The following is a 13,302-nucleotide window of genomic DNA, read 5'->3' on the forward strand; positions in this document are numbered from 1 at the left end:
CTTCCACCGCACCCTCCACGCAAAAAAAAAAAAAAAAAAAAAAAAAACCAACAAAAAAAACCCCACTCTCCTTTGGGTTTCCTTCAGGAAAATACCGTGGGGCGGAACAGCAGAGCAACCCTAGGCAGGTTTACTCGGAGGTAAGTCCGGTTGGGTTCAACGGGATTTACTCCCAGGTCCGCGTGCATAGGGCTGCAGCGGATCCAGCGAGAGGGCGCATTCTGGTTTACTCCCATGGAGACTCGACCCACCCACCCCTCTTTTCACTTGCGACGGAGCGCTCTGCCTCTGCTAAAATAGTGAGTGCTTTGTTCAAAGAGATATGGTTAGCCTCCCCAAACGAAGAGGCCTCCGTTCCTCGATAGGGGAAGGAGGAAATGTAAGGACGGAGGAAAGCGCTCGATCTCGTGGAGCTTGGACTCTCTCGCCTTTCTCCAGGGCTCATCGTGAAGGTCGAGGAGAGCTCTAGTTGGAAAGGGTCCCCAAAGACCATCCAGACCGACCCCTCTTGCCGGAAAACACTTTATCTCCGCAGCCCCCACCCAGCCCTTCCCAGATCAATCCAGCATATCCAATTTTTAATCTCTGGTTTCCTAAGAAGGGGCTGCAAAGACCCTGACTCTGTGGAGTTTCCACCTGGCTAGCAACAGGTTTGAAATTCCGGGCTGGGATGGGGCCCCGAGGAAGAAATCCGGGGTGGGGGGCATTTGGTCATCTGTGCCTGGAAATCCAACCTCTTTCTCTCCGGCTGAGCCAACCTCAAAAGAAGCAACTAACTCAGCCAAAGCAAGGGGGGTGGGGAGAGAGAGAAAACAGAGACCACAACTGTGTTTTTAAAATAATTCAGCTACCATCTCTCAAAGTACCTTAAAGATGGACAGAGGTGTGGGGGCGTTTGGCAAAGAAAGAAGCAAAGACTTGTTTTGACACTGTTGAAACTTTTAATATTCTATCCTGCAACACACCTAGGTAGTCCTGTTCTCTCTCGCCCCAATGAATCAACCCCGAACCCACCTTAAGGTAATACTTTAATTAGGGAGGGGATACAGTACACCATCGTTTATTTGGGACACCAGAGGTGGGTCTAATAAAGGTATTATTTCATTGCTTCTTTTGTGTCAAATACAGTTTAGCCAAAATGTGTCCTATCTTCATCGTCTGAAGAACATGACAGAAATTCTGCAATCATTATTACGTGTTGTGTTTCTGCTTTCCAATGTATATATCCGGATTTCAGGCCCAGGCTGACTCTCAAGGTAGTTTAGGCTCATATAACAAAACATACTCAATCCATCTTTTAAATATAACCAAACATGAAACCATAAAAGCTGACGCAGGAACACAGCTGCAAGCCAGCACCCAGTTAGGAAGCACTACTGATGCCATTTCAAAATTTACTCAGAAAGAAATCCCATTGGTTTCAGTAGGACTTACGCTCAAGAAAATCTGCAGAGGATTGCCGCCTGAAGCCTTTTAACTATGTGTAAGGCTGCAGGGTTTTGTTCTTATAAGATACAAAAGCAGAAATGCAGCAATAATAATGCTGTACAAGAGTGAGGAGGCATTTGAGAGTTGTGCAATAAATGCATTTGTCTTCCAGGTATCACAAGACTCCTCTGTGCTGTGGGTTTGGCAGCGGACTAAAATGGTCACCTCTCTGGCCTCCACCTCAGCTCAAATGCATGCTCTCCCAGGCCTCATTGTCACTCAAGTGGCACATCTCCACAACTTCAGACTGGGACTCTCAGCACCGAATGTTTTGCCACAATTCAAACAAACAAACAAAAAACAAATCACATAGCAGAGGAAAGTAATTCAGCCTGACCTGTTAATTTTCTCTGTGCAAGGACTTGTTTTCTAGGGAGGGGCTTTCCTTCATGTCTGTTCCCACCTGTCATCTGAAGTGGTTTAGCCTTCCTCTTCAGATATACATTTCCCACTTCCGAGGCTCCAACTGTGGCAAGATGAAACTGAAATCTAGGTTTAGATTGTCTCCTTCCCCATGTACACACACACTGTCCATCTCCAGGAGTAGGTCTCCCCTGTGGAAGACAGAGGAGTGGGCCTTAGAAGGAAACAATTCTCTGATTTCTGGCCAGCAGAACAAAATTCAGACGTGCAAAAACCATATCCTTGCTGGGTGTGTTTGGGGGAGAGAACCTAATTCCTCTCCTGAAATGGCTTTGCAATCAGCCCAGTGAAGTGTGAACTGGAACCTTTTTTGTCAAACTAGCTGCTTCTTTTGCATCAACTTAGTGCCACTATAGGCAACCTCGGGGACTGGAGTTCATCTCCCTACCTGACCTCAGGTGGGTCTCAGATTTGGCTCTCCAGACGTTGGGCTACAACACTCCTCTGGGGGTGATGGGGGTTGTAGTCCAGGAACACAGGAAGCTGCTTTCTACCGAGTCAGACCATTGGTCCATCTAGCTTGCTATTGTCTACCCAGATTGGCAGCGGCTTCTCCAAGGTTGCAGGCAGGAGTTTCTCTCTCAGCCCTGTCTTGGAGATGCTGCCAGGGAGGGAACTTGGAACCTTCTGCTCTTCCCAGTTAGTTATTTGACATATTTGTATACCACCCAAAACACAAGGCTCCAAAACATAGGAAGCTGCCATCTACTGAGTCAGACCCTTGGTCCATCTAGCTCAGTATTGTCTACCCAGACTGGCAGCGGCTTCTCCAAGGTGGCAGGCAGGAATCTCTCTCAGCCCTGTCTTGGAGATGCTGCCAGGGAGGGAACTTGGGACCTTCTGCTCTTCCCAGAGCAGCTCCATCCCCTGAGGGGAATACACTTCAGTGCTCACACATTGTCTCCCATTCAAATGCAAACCAGGGCAGACCCTGCTTAGCAAAGGAACACTTCATGCATGTTGCCACAAGACCAGCTCTCCTCCGGGGGCCCGACTTCGAGAACCCCCGCCTCACCCCTGAAAGCAAGAAAACGAGGGATTTCTTGAAGGGGAGAGCGGCTCCCTCGAACTGTAATGTTGCAGCGTTAATGAATAACTCTTGTGGCGCTGGTTGGGGGAGGTAAACAGCGAGCAATTGCCCTGGATTATCCTGTCTATTACTCACCTGGCGCCTCTGTTGATATCCCCAATGGTTTTATAGCTCTCTGCAAGCCAGGGCAAAGCTGACAGAGCGGAGCTGGGCCCGGGCATTAAGCAAGGACGCAGCACCACCTATCGCTGCAGACGGGCAAGGCAGAGGGATCCTTGTTTTCCCAGGGCTTGGCAACTGCGGACGGACACCAACATGTGAGCACTGTCGGCTGTCCAGGTGGGTCTGGGAGAGAGAGACTCCTGCCTGGAACCTTGGAGAAGCCGCTGCCAGTCAGTGTAGACGGTGCTGAACCAGATGGACCAATGGTCTGACTCAGTATAAGGCAGCTTCCTATGTGTCTGGGATAGGATAGGATAGGATAGGATAGGATAGGATCCCTGCTAACTAAGCAAAGAGGTACTTTTTAAAAAATGGTGATTCTCTTGATTGAGCAGGGGGAGAGCAACTGGCCCTCTCCATCCCCAGCACAGCATCCCTCCAGTGCCTGTGGCTGGTGTCTATATTTCTTTTTTAGATTGTGAGCCCTTTGGGGACAGGGAGCCATCTCATGCATGCGTGCGCGCCTGTGTGTGTGTGTGTGTGTGTGTGTGTGTGTGTGTGTGTGTGTGTGTCCCAAACCACTTTGGGAACTTGTTGTGGGAAAGTGGTATATAAATATTATTCATATTGGATAGCTTAGGAGAGGAGAGGAGAGGAGAGGAGGAACTTACTCAGACATGTATGAAATCTTAATCGAGCTTTCCTTACTGCTCCTGTTGCTTCTACCTTAAGTGTGATAAAAACCAGTCCTTCTCCCCACTTGAAAGTAGGTTGTCTGTGTGGCTTAACTTACTCTTGTGAGCGACGTGAGCATAGCTCACAGCAGCATCACTGGGCCTTGTTTGGTTGGGATCTTTCCCTTCCTTTATGGTCGCCTATTCCACAGTGGTTGATTTTCCTGAGATCACTCAGGCCTGCCTGGGTGTATCCCTAGACTGACCCAGATGTCCCCCTTGCCAATGTGTGTGTGTATGTGTGTGTGTGTGTGAATCTGAATAATTCAATAAATCACTCTGCACATGCTCTGAATCAGGCAGTCTAGGATGGGGGTGCCCAGCAGAAGACACGCCACCACGGAAGAGAGGCTGTGGCTGGCGAACAAAGGTTAATGACCTTGATGGCCACAAGCTGGGTTTCCAGGACAAATGTGCGGGGGCGGCTAGTGAGTTTTCTGCTGAGATTAACTGAATTGCTACTTTGACGACAAGTTTGACAGAAAGCAGGGGTTCCCAGCCTTGCGGGCCTAGATGTTCTTGGCAGTGGACTACAACTCCCATCATCTCTGGTCAGAATGGCATTGTGGCTGGGGATGATGGGAGTTGTAGTCCCACAACATCTGGGCACCCAAGATTGGGAACTCCTGACATAAAGAAAGAGACCTTCCCCCACCGCCACTCTCTCTCACAACACACACACACACACACACACACCAGTCCTGTCAAAGTTTAGGCACTTGTCCCATTGATTTTAGCGGGAACAATTTTTATATATGAGAGGATGACTCTCATTGAAATCAGTGGAGTATCTGTGACTGAACCATGCCCTTATGTCCTCCAACTTCCCCCCCCACACACACACCCTTTCCTGGCTTCTCCTTTTAAATGCTATGCCTCTACCACTGCTACTTTTCTACAAGCAAGGAGGTTTGGTTTGGTTTTCACGCGGGAGTGCATAAGGAAGCTTACTTGAAACTCTCCCTGCATGTAGAAAGCTAGCATTCACTGCTACTTTTCTACAAGCAAGGAGGTTTGGTTTGGTTTGGTTTTTGCAGGAGTGCATAAGGAGGCTTACATGTACCGACTCAGACCACTGGTCCATCTAACTGGCAGCACGGACTGGCAGTGGGTCTCCAAGATTTCTGGCAGAAGTCTTTCCCAGCCCTGTATGGAAATGTGTTGAGGACTGAAGGAAGATCTTCTGCATATAAGGCAGCTACTCTTTGACTGAGCTATGGCCGCATCCACAAGATCCCACAACCTTTCATCTTGCCCCCTTCCACAAACACCCACCCTGAGCACTCTCTGGTCCTCAGCTCTTCTTCTTCAAGGTAAATGTGTCCTAGTGATTTTAATTCTACGGGCATTTCTTTTCAGGCCAAATGTCTTTAGGATTTTTAGGCCTTTAGATCAAAGCTCTGCTATGACATGGAGAGTCATTTATGGAGAAGAGAGTTGGTCTTGTGGAAGCCAGTATGACTTGTCCCCTTAGCTAAGCAGGGTCTGCCCTGGTTGCATATGAATGGGAGACCAGAAGTGTGAGCACTGGAAGAGATTCCCCTCAGGGGATGGAGCCGTTCTGGGAAGAGCATCTAGGTTCCAAGTTCCCTCCCTGGCAGCATCTCCAAGATCGGGCTGAGAGCGATTCCTGCCTGCAACCTTGGAGAAGCTGCTGCCAGTCTATGAAGGCAATACTGAGCTAGATAGACCAATGGTCTGACTCAGTAGATGGCAGCTTCCTATGTTCCTATGACAGCAGCAGCATTCTGGATCTGGGCACTGAGGAACCTCATTTAAATTCATGGGTGAGACAGTGATTAATTTCAATAAGGCTTACTGTGCCAGAATTGTCCGCATTGTACTGGCCTCCATGGGACACTCCCTAGCAAGTGACCTTAAGATCGAACTTACTCGGAAGTAAGCAGAGAATACTCCCAAGGAATTGTGTTTAGGAGTGCATACTTGGTGGTCGATCCCACTGGCTTGATGCTGAGGTGCTCGGCCAAATCCCAATGTCACAGAGTCATACCTCGACCCCAGACAACTAAAAGAAAATCAGCAGGATATATTCTATGAATGCCGGCATCTTCATCCTCTTGGGATCAGTTGCCAATTGGATGTTCCTTTTCTCAAGTGCTTAAAAGAAATCTCCTTTTCCTTCCACCTTTTATTTTACAAATCCACCTTTCTTCCCTGAGCCATTTTTGGAAGGGTGCTATATAAATCAAATAATAAATACATAAGCAAACAAATGAAATTCTATACCATTATTTTGTAATAGTAGCAATGCGGATCTTGAAATAACAATCAATAATTAATAATCAATACCCTGCTGAACCGAATTTGACAGCGACCCAATGAAAAAGTCTGCTCAGAAGGAAGTCCTAGCCAGTTTAATGGGCCACCATGCATCCCAGCCCTCTGCAGAGACGCACTCGGAGGTATGTCCCACTGGGTTCGGTAGGGTTGCCTCCCGAGAAAGCGAGCAGAGGATCGCAGCCTTTCCCTCCCCCTAAGAAGTGTGTTTGATCCGCGGCAAACTTCGGACGCAGCAGGAGAGTGTGAAATGTTGAAACTGTCTTTGCCATGTTTGGAAGTGAAGGGACTCTAGTTTCCTTTTCTCTTTCATTCCCCACTTTCCAGTCCTCTGAAGACCCGGCGTGGACATTAAGGCAGACAAGGTCTTCTGCGCTCTCCGGCCAATGAATATATAAATTTTTCGAAAGACTTCGTGCAAAACGTTCAGGGATAAATCGCGGAGCCGTTTCCCTCCTGCCTCTGTGTCTCCATAAAAAGCTCTTTGGGGTGTGGTTGTTTGTTGGTCGGCTTGTTTTCTTTCGGTTTGCGGCGATCTCGCTTCCCTCGCCATTTCGTGGGGTTTCAAGTGCGCCTTTTGAAGTCCAGGCCAATGGCTGAAAGCGACGCACCTTCAGATGCCAGGCTTTGTAGTCTTTTATGAAGCGGGGCGCCTCCCATCCAGACCCGCCGGGAGGCCGCCGAAAAGCCTGCAGAGAAGAGCCCAGGTGGAAGAGGTCTTTGCAGGCAGGTCGCGGTGTTAGTCTATCACAGCAGAGCAAAACCAAGAGTCTCTCCGGGCGACTTCAAACTTTTGGAGCTCTGCCCTCGGATGTGTCCATCAAAGCGTTCGCCGCTATAAATCGTGCGTCTTTAAGGCGCCACCAGACTCTTCGTCCTAAAAGGTATTTTGTTCTTTCCACGGGAAGTAGATTTCCTTTCTCCTTGTTTTGCTGTAGTGCGTGCACACACACACGCCACGATCCAGGCAAATTTAAGGTTAGAAGCAATGGATTCAGTGGGAAAGTTCAGCGCCCTACCTTAGTGAAAATGAGACCTATAATCCCGATCCGCTGCCTGCTTACTCGGAAGTCAGGGTGCTTATACGGTCTATAAAGCCATCTTTTAAAAACCACTGGCAGCAGGCGTTCAAAGAGCGCCATTGGTTTAAGGCTTTTCGTTCTAGTCAAAGCCGTGGTTTTGCAGCCTAACCACTTAATTCGGGCCACGGTCCTCAGCGGGTGCGACCCATGGCACGCAGTGGGGTTTGCCTCTTCATAAACAGGCCAAGCAGAAGACGGGAATGCGCGCTGTGCGCCACTAATTCCAGCGAGGCTGGTTTCCCAATGTGTGTATTGTAGTTTCTCTGTGAATTGTCCTGAAATGAAGCGGGACACCTGGGTCCTCCTAATACATTCATTTAGCTGAAGCTAAGGCCGCAATCTATGGCAGCGCGCGGACTTAAAAGTCACCTTCGTGGATACTGAAAGGACGTGCTTGCAAAGGTAAAAATGCCGGGAAGATCATCGGGCTGTCCACGCCAGGCTCCTTTCGGACTCCGCTCTACAGCATCCAAGATAACTCGCTTGCCAGAGTTCAATATAACTTGGAGTGCGCACATCAGCGAGGCAGTTGCCCATTCAGAAGTGCAGAAGGCGCTCTCCGTGACAGGCGTGCCATGGCCGTGCATGCCCACGCCAACGCCGGAGAAGCCGAGGAGCCCCAGCGCTCGGTCCCTGCGCGCGCCCCCCCTCCACGACACCCCTGGGGGGTGATCGGTGCAAACCGGTGCAGATTTTGATTTAATTTTGAAGTAACCCTTCAGGTAGACCTCGGAGTAAACGTCCTTGGGATATGGGGGAGAAAGAGAGGGAGATTGGAGGAGGAGGAGGAAGAAGAAGAAGAAGAAGAAGAAGAAGAAGAAGAAGAAGAAGAAGAAGAAGAAGAAGAAGAAGAAGAAGAAGAAGAAGAAGAATCCTATTCCCCCGACCTCTTTTGTCCAATTCATTCAACAGGCATAGCAAATGGGCTTTCTGCAGTCAGTAAGCATTTTCCCCTTGGTGGTGTTCTCCTCGCCTCTTTGTCTGACTCGACTCCCACACCGCTGCTAAAGGGGGTTGGGGGGGGGTTGGGAGGGCAGCGCTTTCCAGAAGGGGGGGGAATAAGGGACTCAGTCCTCTGAGGGGTTGGGTCCCCAGCTCAGAGATAGAACAACTGCTTTGCGGTCGTAAGGTCCTGGGTTCAACCGCTGGGCAGCATCTCCAGGAAGGGCTGGGGAAATACCCATGTGAAACCCTGCTGCTGCCTGTCAGTGTAGGCAATAGGGAGCTAGATGGACCAAGGGCCTGGCTCAGTAGGTGGCAGGCAGCTTCCTATGTTCCTGTTATTCATCCAAAAGCGAAATAAAGGAGCTAAATGGAAACAAGACTTAGCCTCTGTGTGTGAACACAAGCGAGGGCCAGGCAAAAGTTAATTCCATTATGTGTGTGTTGTTTGTTTGTTTGTGTTTGTTTTAAAAGGCAGCAGATGGATGGATGGATGGATGGATGGATGGATGGATGGATGGATAAACAAATAAACTCGCAGAAGCTTCTGTCTACCTGAACAGAAGAGTAAAAAGATTTTAAGCAAGTTTAGGAAGGAAGGGTTACTGGCCGGCTTCCTAACTGCCTGATCTTCTTGTTTCCTCGGGAGTAAGTTCAGCTGAAGACAAGAGGACTCACATCCAAGTCAGTGAGGATAGGATGGCCCTGAAACGCGATCCTGGGTGCGCTTAATCAGAAGCAAGACTCATTCTGTACAGTGAAAATTACTCCCAAGAAAGCATGCAAGGAAAAAGCAGCCAGATCCTATGCCCATTGGCTCAAAAGTAAGCCCCATGGCTTGCACTGAGGCTTCACACCCAAGTAGGCTAGCGATCCCTACGCTACCTACTCATGAGTAAGTCCCAAAGATTTCAAGATCAGTTCCTCCCAAATGAGGGTGTCCTCACTGGCTGACATACTGAAGAAAAAGACTCAAAATAGTCCCCCTGAATTCAAAAGGACAAGTTAAGAAGTTCTTAATTTGTCCTATTAATTTCTTTCCCCCCCCCAATAACTTTTTATTCAATTTTTCCACAGCATAAGACACACACACACACACACACAAAATAAATAAATGATTTCTTTAAAAAATTGACTTCCATCTCATCATTAGAACAAGCATCAATTACAATACCCAAGTCTTGCCTGTAACTTAATCGTTCTCTCCCCCGCCCTGCCCCGTTAAATCATGCAAAAATCAACTCTAGGGCATTTTGATTATCACTCAAAAGCCTGATACAAATCCATTTTATAATATGTTTTTAGGGAAACAAGAAGAGAGTCCCACTCCCTTTTAAATGCTTCAAATTTATTTCTTAATAATCCCCTTAATTTGTCCTATTAATTTCGATGAGAGTACTCTGAGTAGTTTTTCTCAGTATGTCAGCCGCTGCGATGAAGGTCTTTTGCTGCCCCATAGGGGAGTGTAGGTGAGACTGAGACTGATTGGTATATAAATTTTGATTGGAGTGTAAAACTTGAGTTTATAACTGCAGTTCTTAAGGGTCCTTCCAAAGGAAATCAATGCAATTGCAATTCCTGGACAGGGGTTTTGAAACTACTACCACATGCATATTGCGACAAATATCTATATACACCTTTCCAACCAAAGCGTCCAAAGCAGTCTTAATAGGAAATAAATAAATAAGACCACAAGAGCTCACAAGAGAGATTTTTGCTAACACTCAGATTTCCATTTCAGTTCCATAAGTCCACGCAATCCTATATTCAGTAGGTAGAGCGACAAGAATCATTGTTGTCATGTTTACCGTTTCCACGAAAATCTACTTTAAAATTAGTCTAGCAACCGTGGAGACTGAAAGTTCACCCCACTGGAAACACAGAGTAGTAGACGCTAGCAGCAAGCAACTGCCATTGGAGGAGTTCAATAATAATTTGGAATATATTCAGCGTATAACAAGCATGCAGGTAGAAATGGCAGCTCTGGAGGCCCCACACTGTACACCAGGAAGTTTTTCACACACTGCCACATTGACCCCAAGTGGCTGCACAAGCTTGACCTGCCTGCAGATGTTGGGACTACAGCTCCCATAATCCCTTTGGCCGCTGTGACAGGGGATGATGGGAGCTGTAGTCCAACAGCAGCTGGACTGTTGTGCAGCCCTGCTATACCTGAATGTGCAGTGTTAATATAAACACCAAATTCTGCTTTCTTAATCTATCCATGTGGTCTCTGTGTGCTCCCAATGGATCCCCCCTCATAGGAACATGGGGACATAGGAAGCTGCCATATACTGAGTCAGACCCTTGGAACATCTAGCTCAGTATTGTCTACACAGACTGGCAGCAGCTTCTCCAAGGTTGCAGGCAGGAATCTCTCTCAGCCCTGCCTTGGAGATGCTGCCAGGGAGAGAACTTGGAACCTTCTTCTGCTCTTCCCAGAGTGGCTCCATCCCCTGAGGGGAATCTCTTCCAGTGCTCACACTTCTAGTCTCCCATTCATATGTGACCAGGGTGGACCCTGCTTAGCTATGGGGACAAATCATGCTTGCTACCACAAGACCAGCTCTCCTCTCCATTTCTCTAAGGTTGCAGGCAGGAGTCTCTCTCTCAGCCCTCTCTTGGAGATGCTGCCCGGGAGGGAACTTGGAACCTCGATGCTCTTCCCAGAGCGGCTCCATCCCCTGAGGGGAATATCTTGCAGTGCTCAAACTTCTAGTCTCCCTTTCATATGCAACCAGGGTGGACCCTGCTTAGCTAAGGGGACAAGTCATGCTTGCTCTCACAAGACCAGATCTCCTCTCCCCCCTCCCTCCCTCCCTTTCAAGAATCCCCACAAAGAGAGTCCTACATACAGCACCTTAACGTCCCACAAATTCATTAGAGCTTCTTTTGTGGAGTAGCACCCACTTCATTAGATTGTCTACTCCACAGAAAGCTTGTGCTGCTGGAAGAAGTGTGTTTGTCTTAGCAACGCTTCTGTTATTCTTGCTGCTGCCGACTAATTTGACCCCTCTGGATGTTCTCTCACAATAATAGTCCCCGAGATAATGCCTCTGAGTCTTCAAAGCACCCTAATCTTCACAAGAGCCTTGTAATAGCAGGGCAACATTATTATCTCCATATAACAAATAATAAGGGAAGGGGGGTTCCAAAGGTCATGGGGTGAGTTCATGGCACTGGTGAAATCTGAATTCCCTTCTCGGGGACCACACTCTTACAAGACCAACCAAGGTTTCAGGCAGGAGTCTTTCCCAGCCCTACCTGGAGATGCTGCCAGGGATTGAACAGGCAAAGCAGAGGCAGTCCACCCATGAGTTACAGCCCCATGCCCTATGCTGAGAATTAGCCCTGCCTTCTCTCTGGTAGGAGAGGGAATGCCTCTTCTGAGCTGGTGCTCTCTATCTACATCTTTAAAAGAACTTTTAGGGCAAATGACCGAAAATCTTTCACAAATCTGCCAAACAGACCTCAAAGTGGATTGCAATCCAGGGAAGCACGTGCAAGATTAAATAAGTTCGCTCTTAAGACACCCCAATATTCTTGGCTGTTTGTACTGCTACAGAATGTGAATATGAATACAAGTATGAATACAGTGAATATTGACATATTGCTTTTTGGCAAGAGTTCCCATATCTACGTCAATAAAAATAAATGAATGAAATGGCTCCCTCTCCCCAAAGGGCTCACTATCTAAAAGAAACATAAGACAGATCCCAGCAACAGCCACTGCAGGGATGCTGTGCGGGGGGTTGGATAGGGCCAGTTGCTCTCCCCTTGCTAACTATAAGAGAATCACCACTTTTAAAAGGTGCGTCTTTGCTCAGTTAGCAGGAAACTAACAGGTTTGGTCCCTGTTTGGAAACAGTTAATTAATCAGATCGCCTTTACTGATTGCAGATGGAAGCCCTATTAGAATCACATAAAGTAAAGACAATAATAAAGGATAGATAGATAGACAGATAGATAGATAGATAGATAGATAGATAGATAGATGGATGGATGGATGGATGGATGGATGGATGGATGGATGGATGGATGGATGGATAGGCACACATACATATATTGTGCAATGTGCTAATTATCTTCAGGAGTCCATGGCAATTTAAAGAGTTATATGAACAAAATACAGACCCCTGCCCACAGGGGTCTGCAATTCAAAACTTGATAGAAGGAAAGGAGAGAGGAAAGGAAGGGGGGAGAGAGAGAGAGAGAGAGAGAGGGAGATGTAAGTCACACCTCTCCTCCCTGGAGATTCAGATTTGTGTCTAAGTGGCTTTAGATCAGTCTTCAACTGGTGGCAGCCTGCCTTGAAGGAGCGGCGTGCTCCTAGATTTGGGATCAGAGCAATCTCTCTACTGAGGGTAGATCCCAGGAAAGCACAGAGTCAACGCTTAATAGAAGGCCTATTATTTGCAGCTGATTGACTTACACTTTAAGTGTGCCTTTCCCACCCGGAGCAAGCTGTGGGGATCAACCAAGGGAGTCCCTTTGGAGACCAGGCTCCAAAATACCCTAGGGCACTTGATCTCCCTGCCCTATAAATCAGTCCATAATAATGGATCGTGTGTCTCCAGGCCCCAGACGGTAACCCTCAGAAATCCAGGTTTAAGGAAATCTGAATACTATTTGCAGAGGGAATAAATCAACGTGCCTGCTGCATGAACAGGGCGGATGTGAAGGGTTGGGGGGCTGGAGGGAAAGCGCAAGGGGGGCACCAGTTCACTAGGGTAGAGCTGCCCTATGTACACTGTTCTTATAGTGCCATCTGGTGGCCTTTGCTTGCAACTGTCGCAAATCGAAAACTATCCTTGGGACAGGCTTCTTTTTTCACCGTGGACACCACTGAAAAGTAGCCTCCATTTGAGTTGAATTGAAACTCAGTACTTAGGCCCAGTCCTAATTGAGTACCGTGCTTAGCTAATAATTGGGGCACAAATGACCAGGCTCAAACTATCAGGGCTGTCCTTAGGGCATAGCAAGCAGGGAGACCGCTCCAGACCCCGCTCTTTTAACCTGGAAGGGGTTAATTAATTAATTAACTGGAAGTGGGGGCCCCACACTGGCTGCAGCCCTACAAACGATCATACTTCGGACACATTTTATGAGAACACCCAGCTCCCTTGAGAAGTCCATCATGCTG

General features: G+C 47.8%; 1 long non-coding RNA gene across 1 annotated transcript in view; it reads right to left on the reverse strand.

Moving 5' to 3' along the window:
* Window positions 1-975: 975 nt before the first annotated feature.
* The window catches only part of LOC128337995 (uncharacterized), a 61,615-nt gene continuing 49,288 nt past the window's right edge, over window positions 976-13,302 (reverse strand). Inside the window, exon 3 of the long non-coding RNA XR_008312495.1 lies at window positions 976-2,042. This is a non-coding gene — a long non-coding RNA (uncharacterized LOC128337995). The remainder of the gene's footprint in view (window positions 2,043-13,302) is intronic.

This window comes from Hemicordylus capensis, chromosome 15, assembly GCF_027244095.1.
Source record: "Hemicordylus capensis ecotype Gifberg chromosome 15, rHemCap1.1.pri, whole genome shotgun sequence".
Taxonomy (NCBI): domain Eukaryota; kingdom Metazoa; phylum Chordata; class Lepidosauria; order Squamata; family Cordylidae; genus Hemicordylus; species Hemicordylus capensis.